This window comes from Artibeus jamaicensis, unplaced genomic scaffold (genome assembly GCF_021234435.1).
Source record: "Artibeus jamaicensis isolate MK-2021 breed Jamaican fruit bat unplaced genomic scaffold, CSHL_Jam_final scaffold_537, whole genome shotgun sequence".
Taxonomy (NCBI): Eukaryota; Metazoa; Chordata; class Mammalia; order Chiroptera; family Phyllostomidae; genus Artibeus; species Artibeus jamaicensis.
In genome coordinates, this window is record NW_026522047.1 from 34,448,547 (window position 1) to 34,461,049 (window position 12,503).

Below are 12,503 nucleotides of genomic sequence, written 5' to 3' on the forward strand. Positions count from 1 at the left end.
AGCCGCAGAGGGGGCTGCTGCAGCCCGGGCCCCGGCCCCCCGCCTGGCCGGCCGGGCCCGCCTCAGCAGCGCTGCGGCCGCTGACTCCCCATGGGGCGCGGCGAGCTGGTCCCGGCACCGTGCGCCCTCGGCCGCCGCCGCCGCCGGCTCCCGCCTTGCTCCACGGCCCGCGCGCCGGCTGCTGCTTCCCGGGGTGCTGAGGGGACGCCGAATCCTCGGGTGCTCATGCAAAATTGCCCTGCTCCCGCGAGGCTGCTTCTCGGAGTCGCAGGGCTCCACGCCCCGGCCGCGCTCCTGGCACCGAGTCCCGGGACGAGTCCGAGCCGCCGTTGGAGGAGCCGGCCCGGCTCCGCAGGGAGGCGGCGGGGTCGACTGCTCACTTGTGAAGCTACCTTCGTGCGACCCTCCCCTTCCCGCCCCTTCCCCTCCCCCCACCAGCCCGATCTGGATTCTTGGGCGCTTATTGTTTTAATGAAATTTTTGGTGGTGGTTGTTTTGGTCCTTGAATGTGATTTTAGCTGCGAGTAACGTGTCCTCGCTCCTCCAGGGCTCCCTCGGAGGGTTTTCAGAGAGGTCTCAGTGCATCCATTTTCTCAGATCCTCTCCTTCTTTCGGGGGAAGGATTTGGGGCCCTGTGGTCGCCTTGGAGCGCGAAGGCCTTGGGCTCCAGCGGTCAGAGGGGTCTGCGCGGCGGCCACGGGAGCTCCCGGGAGGCGGCGGCGGCGGTTCTGGGCTGGACGCCGTGAGGGGACCAGGCGAATTTTCCCAGCAAGATCTCCATGTACAGCTACATCTTTAGGGCCGCTCGGGTTAATATATGTCGTCAGAGGCTCCTCACGCCAATCCCGGGGCGGCGGGGGCGGCGCCTCGCTCCCTCCGCAATAAAACTTTTTGATGTTCTTTTTGCTAATTGCCGAGGTCCTCTTCTAGGATTGGCTGCCCCTTCTTAACCATAAGATAATTAAAACGAGGGGGGGGCAGGGTTAAAAAAACTTTTTTATCAGCCAGAGGTTAATGCAAGTGTTTAACAGATGCTTCATTATTAAAATATTTTCCCCCCACCTCTTAAATATTGAAGAATCTCAAACCAGGTACAGTATCACTGTTTTTTTCTTTTCCTGGTTAAATAGAAGGAATGTAGATATTACTTTTCGAAGTTGGATAGGTAACCGAGGCAAGAAATTCAGCTGGGGAACGGGTGCAGTTTTGTGCGGGGCCGAGAGCAGAGGCAGCAGGACCCCACAAAGGGGCGGCCGGGCCGCGAGGGGCGCAGGGCGCGGCAGGGCGGGCTGCTGCTTAGCCCTGGGCACAGCCTGGGAACCCCCGGCTCTGTGTCCCTCCACTTACCCACCGCCGTAATCCGGGCGCGGGCATTGACTGCAGCTCCTGGTATTGTGGCTGCTTTTGGAGATCACGGGTGAGACCCCCGGGGGAACGGCCAGGCTGATGGAAAACCCTCTTATTTCCATATTCTTCAGGGACACCAGTCCTCAGGAAGACCTTGGGCGATTTCAAAGCGCAGGCACCTCGATTCCTCGAATTTGTGATGTGGCCGGTCTTGGTGTTGCCCTGGTTTAACTAGCCTGTTTGGTAAGTAACTGAATATTTTTTACAGCGTGTTCAGAGCTTATTTTTCAGTTTTTATGAACAAACATATAAATATATCTCCGCATTCCTGCCTCTCCCATAAAAGCGGGCATCTGTGGAAAGCAGGTTTAGTTAGCGGAGGGGAACCATTAAACACCGGTTTAAGAGGCAGGCCAGGAGGACGGCTCGTGGATGTTTAGACTGCTGGCAGTGGCGATCTTGAACGCATTAGAACGGACAATGGATCTCCACTTGTAAGTCACCGGGCCGCAGGGGCGGCCCTGCTGCGTGAGCGGCTGCAGAAGGATCACAGGAGACTGGTCGGGTGAGGGGCGGTGGGAATGGACAGTGGCAGGAGCTGAAGTTACCCCCGGGCTTGGCCAGGAGCCTTCAGGGGAAGCTGTTGTACATAGATGAGGGTGGTAGCTGAGGATTCCATTCGATAGATTTCGGTGTGGAAAAGCGTGCCCACAGAAGCCCTAGGGCTGTATGTTAGAGGGACGGGGTGGGGGGAGAGCGTGTAGAGGCCCCTGCAGGCCTGGGCAGCCTGCAACACGCTGCTGGCCTGGCCAGGGTCCACCAACAATGCCACCCTGGTCATCGTCTTTCGGAGGCAGCCCTCTCCTTGCCCTCTGGGTGCTTTCCTGTGGGGTACGTAGTTCAGGGACGGAAGGCAAGGTCCAGAGAGTTGAGGGCAGGGTTGGGGGGCATCCGATCCCGGTGCTGCCAGGGACTCCAGGCCCCAGCACAACAGTACTGAGAAATATTTTTTTAGGTTTGCTGCCTCGGGGCAGTAGGACAGGGGAAGGAACTCAGGGACATGGAAACATAGGCTGCGTGTCCATATGAGGCGATTCTGTCCCACTGGATGTCAGCTTCACTGGCTGCCCTCAGCAGAATGTCGTAAGGCAGAGAGCAGGGAATGGAGAGAAGCTTAAGACAAATTCATTGGAAAGTGCCAGGAGCTTACATACGGGCTCTGAACAAAATACGGATCTAGAGTTTCAAACCTTCAACTTGGGAGGGTCTGCAGTTTTGAACACGAGGAGAGTCTTTCTAAAACCTTGTTCTTCTACGAAAGACTATAAGTAGTGTGGTCGGGGTTCTGTTTACATTTTCACCCAGAGGCAAACCCTGAATGTGTAAATACTGGTAGTTCAATCCCCTGACATTTGATACATTAAAAAAAAAAAGGATCTGTTTATAAAAACACATCTAGGCCCTGGGAGCAGGTAGACAAAGTAAGATGGTTGCATCCTGGCTGGGAACAGATAAAAATTCTCGAAGAGTAGCTGCTAGTCTGCTTTCAGATCCACAAGGAGTTTTGAGAATTGAAAAGAGGAAGAAGAGGCCCGGGAGAGGGGTGAGTTGGAGAGGCAAGTGGCCTCAATGGCGAAGGCTTCAGAACCTGCCTTTCTCATGATCTTTTAATTGAAACAACAACAACAAAATGAGTGAGTCCCTTCATGGTCCCAGATAGCACGGCCAGTGATAAAAGAGAAGGGCAACATGGGACAGAAAAAAGTCATAAAAGATGCTAATCTGAGCGTCAGTCCTCACTGACAGTGTCATTATCAGGTAATTAATGTGGTCCAAGGGTGCAGGGCTTCATTTATCTCAGAAAGCCAAAATGCAGGGGCTATGGCCGTAGAAAGGGGGGCTGGGAGGCAGGGACAGAACGGTGAGCTCTGCTGTCTTCAGCTGTATTTACTGACTCAGAGGCCAGACTAGCCGAGCTCCACTCTGGATTCTCAAGCAAATGCGGCCACTTTCCCCTCTTCGTGTTCTCCCTGACACGCTATCCCCAGGTCTGTTGGGATACTGAGTTAGCTTGCTGCTTCGGAAAGCTGCGAGGCAAAGATGCCACCTCAAGTCTTCCTTCCACTTAGCTGGCCTGTGCCTTCTCGAGAAGCGGTAGTGATGAAATGATGGCAGTGGTGGCGATGGGAGAGTTCCAGGCTTAGATGTCAGTCCAGTGACCCCACCGCAGGGCACACGAGTGCAGCTTCTGGTGTGTGCTCCCCAAAGGGTACGTTTTCCGAGTACTCACAGGGCCCAGCTGCTGAGATGAGGCCGGCTGGTGGCAGTCCTAGTTGCGGGTGCCCACGGGAGGAATCCTGGCAAAGACATACTTCCTGCCTCTCCTTTTCTGAGGCCAGGGGCTGCAACTTGTTGTAGCCTGGTCGGTCCGGAGTCCACTTCCCAGGGGGGCTACCCTGGTTTGGGAGAATGTTTGTGATTCTCTGTCCCCATCTTGCAGGTCCTAGCTGATGGAGTACTCACTGGGCTGTGCCTTATGTCTGCCTCCAACTAAACAGACAGAACTAGGTTCAAACATTTCTTTTGTGCCCATGTCTCTGGCCTTATCCCTTCCCTCCCACCCCTTCCCCTGGAAAAGATTCAAAGGGCATGAGAGAGGCTGAGCACTCCCTTGCAAACATTTGCATCTTGTGAGATACTACTTTTAAAATCAATCTGGTTTAAACAAAATATTTTTTTTACACTTCAATCTGTTTTCAGGGGAAATACAGATCTTATTGAGGTATTTATTATTCCAAAGGCAAGGCAGTAAGTATCTTGTGTTTTGCTCATGAGAACTCAAAATAAGCTGTACCCGAAAAGAACCAGGCCAGAGAGCCATAAACACACATTTTATGTTTACGGGAATTATGGCTCAATTCTCTTTGTCATTTTTCAAATCTCGTTGTACCTTACTTTCCCAACTGACATAGAAGAACCTGAGCATTCTCCTATTTATCTATAATGAGTGATCCCCGAGTGGGATAAAACCCCCAGAAACATATCAAACCCAGAAGGTGGCAGAAGAAGCAATATGTTCTTGAAGATGCAACCCCAGCCCTGCCTGCTCCAAGGACGGTGCCTCGTGGGACACCCAGGTGGTCCTGCATTCCTGCCTGTACCAGGGTGGGACTGAGTCACTTTTACACACTAACCGATGAGGTTCAAATCCCTCAGGGCACCGGGAAGGCGGCATATTGCCTGAGTGGTGCAGTGGCAAGGATTTCTCTAACCGATGTTTTGTAAACAAGGAAACACTCAATTCCTTGTTTTCCTTCTTGGAAATAGTCGTCTGCAGATATGGCAAGTGACAGTGGCTCCAGAAACGAGGTGCTGCTCACTGTTCACACCCACAAAGCAGAATCAAGTTCAATCAGACTTTTATGCCTGTTTCAGAAATGAAGGGCAAGAAAAGCTTCCCTTGGCTCTGAAGAGGTTTTATTTCTCCTGAGCATTTTCTTGTTTGGATTTTGGGTTTGGGGGCAGGATATTGATGAGTGAGCCCTCTTCCCACCTCTTCCCCATCCAGAGCAGTTCTGTGGAGTTGGGGGTGGGGAGGGGCCGGCCCAGCTGCAATGCTGACTAAGGAGGGGAGATTGCTCACGAGCCCTTCAGTCTAGTTATGATTAAGAGACATTTAAGTCGGTGGAGAAAACTGAGACTTGCTTGGTGCCTGCGTGCCTTCTCCACTCCCCATTCTGCCTCTCCCTCCCCCTCTGTGTCCCCTCTCCTCAGTCCCTCCTCTCCTCCTTCTTCCCTCTGTCCCTCCCTCCCTCCTAATTTGCCTCCAGCAAGGTTTAGATTTACAAAGTTTTTGATGTTACTGAACCTAAAACTGATGAAGAGAATAAAGTATTGGCTCATCCTAACTCCTCCAAGAAAAAAAAAACCTTTTTTAAAAAAAAAATTGAGATATAATTGACATATAATATTGTGTAAGTTTAAGGTACACAACATGTAAGAAAGATCTTAATATTCAAGATTACTGGCATTGGGAATTTTCATTTTCTCCAAATAATGAATAACTAGATCTCCATGTTAACTGGAAGATGTTCAGCTGGTCTGGAAGGATTTTCACTGATAAGAGAGAATTGAATACTTTGCTAGGTTCCTAGTCTGTCAAACTGAAAGACTTACTCAAACCGAAGGGAATAAAAGATAACTACATGCATGATGGGAAGACCTCACAAGAGGCACTATGATACATATATGGGACATGTTATGAATGTTATTAGAGAGGCCCTAAGAGGTGCTGTAAATCTGATCTTTGCTACTTCGTAGTAAAATATAAAGGTTAGAGCACAAATGGCATAAGAAAATATATCCCACAGGACTTATGTTAACTCCTCATCCACATTCTGGTTTCAAGCAAATTCCATCCACATTGGCAACATTTTCTTCCAAGCCGGGAGGAAATCATTCGCATGCAGATGAGGAAGTAATTGTAATTTTGCATACGTGCTCTGTGGAAGTAGTAAGTAATGGACTTCAGCTAGTCTGCAATCCCGTCTGCTGTTCAGAAGAAGATGTGAAAGCAAAGGGCAGCTTAAAAGGTGGGGCTTTGGACAAACTGTTTCTGGGACCGCAAGATCTGTTTGTGACGTGAGGGCCGGACCATGGCCAGTCCTGAGTGCAGTGTGCTCGCATTCCTGGAAGTCCTGGTCTGAGGCCTCCTCTGCAAATCCATACGGATGGGTTTCTCTAGCCCCGGCAGTTTCTCCCAAACCCTTTCTACTTTCTTCTAGGGCCTTTGCTTCTAGACAAGGGACTTGAGCCAGGATGGTGAGGTTTCAGGTTAACAAAAAGAAACACTTTTATTGTCAATATTAATGGCAAACCTCGATTTTTACAAGGCTTGGGTTTAGCAGCGCGAGCAGATCAAAAGCAGCTTGGCTTGATTTCTCAATAATTCTCTGGAGCTTAGAAAATTAACTGCAATTTTGGGCCTAACGAAACAACACACACACAAAGTTACAGAAATGTTAAAGTTAATCTTTCAGCAGGGATTTTTTTTTTTAACCTGTGTATACAGCATGTCAGGATCTAATAAATTTGCCCACTGGACCCAAGGTGAGTTTTGAAGGAGACCCCCTTAAGAAAAAGTGTGAGCAGGGTGTCTTCATTGGCAGTGTCACACGCCTGTTTCTGTGTGTGCATTCCACACTCGCCTTTCTGGCTGGGGAAGGATCCGGCAGACTGAGGTCTCCCCGGTAATTTGGGTATACCGAGTCTCCAGTTAATGACAGATAATCAGCCTTTGGGTCATTCGGTCATTCTCTTATTACAGACCCCTCCTGCTCTCTCTGATCTCCCTTCAAACTAAATTTCACACAAATAAAGCAAGACAGGGACAAACTCTTAAAAAGAGAGGGAGAGAAAGAGAAAGAAATATTAGAAACTCCTGATGCAGAACTCTAAACAAGGAAAGGCAAGCTAAAAGAGGATAGGAAAGAACATCTTATCAAAATGAACATGCTGTGTACAAAACATGAAAAGAAAAGGCTCTGGTTTCTGTTAAAGTGACAGAGAATTAAAATAAAAATAATTGCAGGCAGAAAAGTTATAAACAGAGAAGGCAGGATGCTTGCTGGAAATGCGCAGCACTGGGAGGCTAATTGTTGTTACAGATTATATATCGGGCCCAAGGTTGGAGAGGCGTTACTTTGTTCCATTTTCCAGAAGAGAATGGTTTTCTTTTTAATACTTGTGTGAGTGCCCACTTAAGTTAACACAGGCCCAAACCTCTAGGAACAAAACATGGAATTGCATTCTGCCTGCAAAGCCTCCAACTTCAAACGGAAGAATCGGTTTTGTGCAAGAAAAGCAGAATTTCATTCGGAACACATTTGGAGGTTTCACTAAATTGGTGACACTGATGCTTTTTTGTTTTGCTGACGGAAGGTGCAGGCCATTCTTGGGGAAGTCCAACCGAAAGCAGGCCTCCTCTGCCACCCAGGGGTCTTCCTTCTCCCAGTCTCCATCTGCCTGTGACTCCAGAAAGACAAACTTCAGATTGGCCCAGGTACATCTCTGACCAGATCCCTCTGGGCTCCTGTGGCTCCAAGAACTCTGGTGAGAGCGCCCCCCTCCCATTTTTACCCCTGCCCTTGGCTTTCTGGGCCCAGGTCCAGGGCTCTGGAAGGGTCAAAGTCTAGCCACTGGTGGTGTGTGTAAGCCCCAAGTTTTCAATCCCATAAAAGACTGGAACTTGGCTCAGGGTTTGATCAGCTCCCAGTTCTCCAAGTTAGGGGAGCAGGCGGGACATGGCAGCAGGTGGCCAACTGTGGGCCTGGCACCGCGTGACTTGCCAGCACAGCGAGCAAACTCGTCTCTCGCACACTTCTGTGTTTCTTCTGGGCCCAGCTGAAATGCCACCTCCTCCAGGCGTCCTTTCCAGGTGTAGCTTCCCTTCTCTCTCCTCCCTCAAATCAGATTTCTTTCTTCTGAACTTCTCTCGGGTGCTGCTGCTCCGTTCTCTTCCGTAGACCTCTGGGCACTTCCTGCGGGCTGTGGAGAGACCAATCCATGCACTGAAGCCAGGAGGTGCTCCAACAGCTTCAGTAAAAGGGGTGATTCCGAGCAATCAGGTGAGTCCCGCTATTCCAATAGCAGTCGAATTGGTTTTTATTTTGAAGGCGACTAGAACTAGTAGAGGAGGGCATCGCCCTCCGTCAGGGAGCAGGCCTACATCTCTCAGCTGTTGCGAGGGCCAGGGAGGGCTTCCTCCCGTTGATCGCAGTGGCGTCGGGTCTGCAGCAGCCAGCTCTGGATCTGAGAGTGGCAGACGCAGTCCAGCCTCGCCGGTACTCCCTCTGAGCTCCTGGGCTCCGGAGGCAGAGCCGGCACGGCGGACTCTGGGCTCCCCACTGACCGGCGCCACCTTCTCCCTAAGCCTTAGTTTCCTCATCTGAACAAGGGGGTAATGACACCGACCTCGAGGGTGTTTAGGGGAGAATAAACGAGATCTGTTTGCTCTCGATAAATATTTATGTATTTTCTCTTCCTGCCTTTTTGATTTCTTGACTTTTCCTCCAGGGACCCAAAGACCCAACTTGACAACTAGGGCCAGGTCGCTTCGGGGGCACCGCGCGCCTCCGCTGGGATCACAAGGGCCTCGGCGGTCGCTGGACAGCGAGACGCAGAGTGAGACGCTGGCTGCAGCCACAGCTCGGGACTGTTAGGGGACAGGAAGCGCATCCAGAGCCGCCCCCCAGACTTAGGCCACTGTGTTGGCTGCTGGGCCGCGCCCTCCCTCCTGGTTAAATTTTCGTTTGGATCCCACCGCCCTCTCGGTAACAACCGCCGAGGAGGCCAGTTCTCCGCCGCTCAGGCCCAAGGCGGCCACGGCTGCGGGGAGGGGGGTCCCCCCTCCCCATTCGCCTCCTGCGGGTCTCCGAGGACGTTTCGCTGGAGGCGGGCAGGAAGGGGTTAACCGCGCCCCTCCCCCCTCCCGCCCTCCGCGCCGGGCGAAGGCCGCCGTCCCCCTCGCGGGGTCTCATTAGGGAAACCCGTACCGCTATTTCCAACATTTCCTCAATCAAGAACCTTTAAATAGAGCTGCACAAACAAATTGGCGGCAAAAGCGTAGATCTTGTCACGATTGAGACCAATCCCAATATTTCAGCCTTGTTTGCTTTGCAATTACGGGTTGGCTTGTGGCAGCGGTGCCACCGGGGCAAATCTGCAGCCGCCCGCTTTCTCCTCCGCACCCTGGGCGGGTGGAGGAGGCGCCCCGCGGAGCCGCCGCCGGGGAAGGGGTGGCCCGCGGGCGGGGACGCAGGGGGGGCGCGGGCGGCCCAGCCGCTCCCGACGCGCGCGCGGAGGGCGCGCGGGGCGCCGCGGAAAGCGCCGGGCGCCTGAGGTTCCCGACGGAACCCCGGGGGTACAGACAAGAACGGCAAAATCTGCGGTGCACACGTGGCAATCACGCTGTGTCCTTACGCAGCTTCCCGTCTCCTCTCCCCTCTCTTCTGCCCCCAGGACGCGTTTCTCCAGTATTTGTTGGCGGTCCCTGGATTTCCCCTCTCTCTCGCTGTTAAACCGCTAGCATGATTCGTTACATTTTCCATAGCTGCTTATTCTTGTTTGACTTTTTGTACGGAGTCCCTTTAACTCTGCGGCAGGAAGAATGAGGCCCCGAGTCCTTCGGATGGGCTCCTGCGGGCGCTCCGCTGCCCCGAGCCCTCCTCGAAGTCTTGCGGGGCGGCTCTTCCCCGCGAGGCAGCGGCCGGGCGCGTTCGCCCCCGCCCAGGCCCGCCGCGCCGGTTTCTGCAGAACAGTAGTTAACTCCAATCAGGTCCTAAGCCTTATATTTCACAGACAATTAAATCTTGGCGGCTGTTTAACAAAAATGTAATATTTGCTCTGCTCTACACTGAGGAGCACTTTTAAAGTCAAAAACAAATACTGCATTTCAAAAAAGAAAATATGATAATAAATCTCGTTTTATGGATTCTCGCTGCATAAGTGGAAACAACATGATTTAAATCCGGGGCACTTCCACCCTCCCTTTCAGGAACTGCTGAAGTTAGGCAGATACTGCCTTTTAACATACACTCTCCCTGGCTGGGGGGGGGGCACCCACATTTTTACTCTCACTTTAGTTTCCAAGATTTCACATCCCACCCTGACCCATCCAGCCAAAGGCAACAAGAATTATGAAACAATTAGGTCTGAGATGTGAAGTCTATTTTCACATGGATTCAAGAAAAATGGGTATGACTGGGGTAGTTAATTTATAATTTCATATTACTTTCTAAATGACCACCCATCTTCCTCTCATGTTGATCTCTGAAGGAGGTGGAGAAGTTGAGGCGGAAGAATAGTTTTATGAGACTCTGAAGTACACATTAAAATATGCTTCTTTATTATTTAAAATGCATAAGGTATGGACCTACATTTCTTTGCTGATGGTCATAAAATAATTCATAGCCATTCTTGTCAAACATAGTGATCTCTTATGCTTCAAAAATATTTTTTGTTTGTTTCTAATTCCATTTGGACTGTATCTTCATTCTCTTGGATCACCCTCCTATAATAATATTTTGGTTTAAATATTATTTACCAGATAAGAGCAATTTTATTTAAAGCAAACCTCAGAAATGGTGGTTTCCCAAAATCGTGCAATGATGAAGCCACAGAATAATATTTCAAGTCCGGAAGTCATGCATTGCCATGTATATCTCCCATAGAGTTTTCTAGCTGATTGCGTTGGTAGTTCAAGAAATAGGAAGCGGTAGCAGAAAGGGTTCCATTTCCTAAAAATTCTCTTTACCCCTGCCTCCCAAATTTGGTCTGGCATGTTATTCAATGCACAAATTATAATATTAGTTTCATGTGTGTTAATCTGTTTAGTATTAAAATTGCTAGAGTGTCTTAACCACTAACATGTTTTGCTACACTGCTTTCAAATGGGTGATCTTAGATAATTATGAAGATTTTGATGTTAATCCCATGTTAAGTGAACAACTATGAATATAACCTTAAAGCATTATTATTCTTATATAAATGCCAACAAACACAATTGCAGAGGGAGCATGATTACTTTTTATCTGACATTATCCTATAAGGATATGGCTACATTCATTTCTTTTAAAATCGGGGCAGTTTTCAATTACTATTTAACAGATTTTTTTTTCAAAGCAGCATTTGCAATGCCCATAAACCACAGCAACTTGGTACTGACAGATACATATTTTTCCTACATTTTTATTAATTAGCCTCTTTGCACACTCACTAAAATAGAAAAATATATGAAATATTAAAATATAGAGAATAATTATTAGGGTCTACATATTTATTAAACTAAACCAATGTTATTAAAATTGAAAACATATGCCTGGCATATAAATGTTTCTTTAAGAATTCTTTTTTGGATGCTCAGTTATTATTTTTAAAGCCGGCTGAGATTTTCAAGTTCTGATTTCTACTCTAAACAGGCATTGCATTGTTGCAAACGGTAGCTCCTGGAACAGCACCACCCTTAGTACTTCAGACTTCCAAACAACAATTGGAATTGGATAAATGCTTTCAGCTGGGAGCACTTTCCTAATACCTTTGTAGGTAATAGGATTCCCTGTCTGCGCTGGGTGACAAACGGACAGTGCGCTGGACAGACTGCCTACTCCCTGCAGAACCTATGAGAGATGAGAGGTTTTCCTATGAGACCACTTGTGGTTCATATAAAAAATGTCTGTGAAAATGTGCAATTGGAGAATATTAGGGCGTGACTTTTCTACCCATAGTCGTGGAATGATGACTGAGAGAGGGGTCCAAAATGTGAGACAGGAGGAATGCAGAAGCAGAAAATCTGAAAAAGAAAGTTCTCAGGCAGAATCTGGCTCTTCGCCCACAAACAGGAGAGTGATGAGTTGAATCCACTTTGGGGAATAGACGGCTTTTTGTTTTCTTCAATTCAGGGATTTAAAAATAGATTTTTCACTGAATGAAGAAGCCCAATCAAGAAAATATATGTAGATTCTTGTACATGGGAAAATACCAGCTACCTTGATTTTCCATATTAGTTTAGAATATAAGGACCTTTAACCCACCATACATACCATTGTTCTTTCTAAATGGATGGACGCTGTAACCATTGGTGTCAAAATCTTTGAATTTTCTCAAATTTGTGTTAAATTGGAATAAGAGAACATATCCATGAGATGGCTTTCATAAACTCCAACTGGCTGAGAAAAAAGTGAAAAAAAAACCCACTTTGAATTTGTTGGCAGAAACCAAGCAACTGGTTATGAATTTGGAATAAATAAAGCAAGACTTTGCCTCCTTTCATTCCTAGTAATTCTTTCCACTTTTCCAACATCGTTAAGTTCTTTGTACCATGTGCTATTCAATTAAAGATAATGCCAGCAATAAGATTATAGAATCTAATCAAGTGACTATTTTTACCTTGTTATAATATATATTATATTTGGGGCTGTTGAAGCTGCAATTGTTTGCTAAATATTTTTTCAGTGATACAGTGATATTTAATGAAACGTTTAGAAATATCAGTCTGTTGGTTCATCAAAGAGACAGTAGTCATGTTAAACAGTCATGTTAAGTGGTGTTTGAATCTGTGTGTTGTGAGCTGCACTTGCTTGTAAATTATAGTGCTTTTA

General features: G+C 48.5%; 1 long non-coding RNA gene across 6 annotated transcripts; it reads left to right on the forward strand.

The window, feature by feature from the left end:
* Window positions 1-927: 927 nt before the first annotated feature.
* LOC128626387 (uncharacterized) lies at window positions 928-12,174 on the forward strand. Of its 6 annotated transcripts, none has more exons than XR_008390320.1 (5): window positions 928-1,091; window positions 1,479-1,590; window positions 7,288-7,458; window positions 7,872-7,973; window positions 8,422-12,174. It is a non-coding gene; the product is annotated as an uncharacterized LOC128626387 (long non-coding RNA). The 6 variants fall into 6 exon arrangements; XR_008390316.1 differs by having other exon boundaries at window positions 7,288-7,408; window positions 7,819-7,973; XR_008390317.1 differs by having other exon boundaries at window positions 7,288-7,408.
* The last annotated feature ends 329 nt before the right edge of the window (window positions 12,175-12,503 follow it).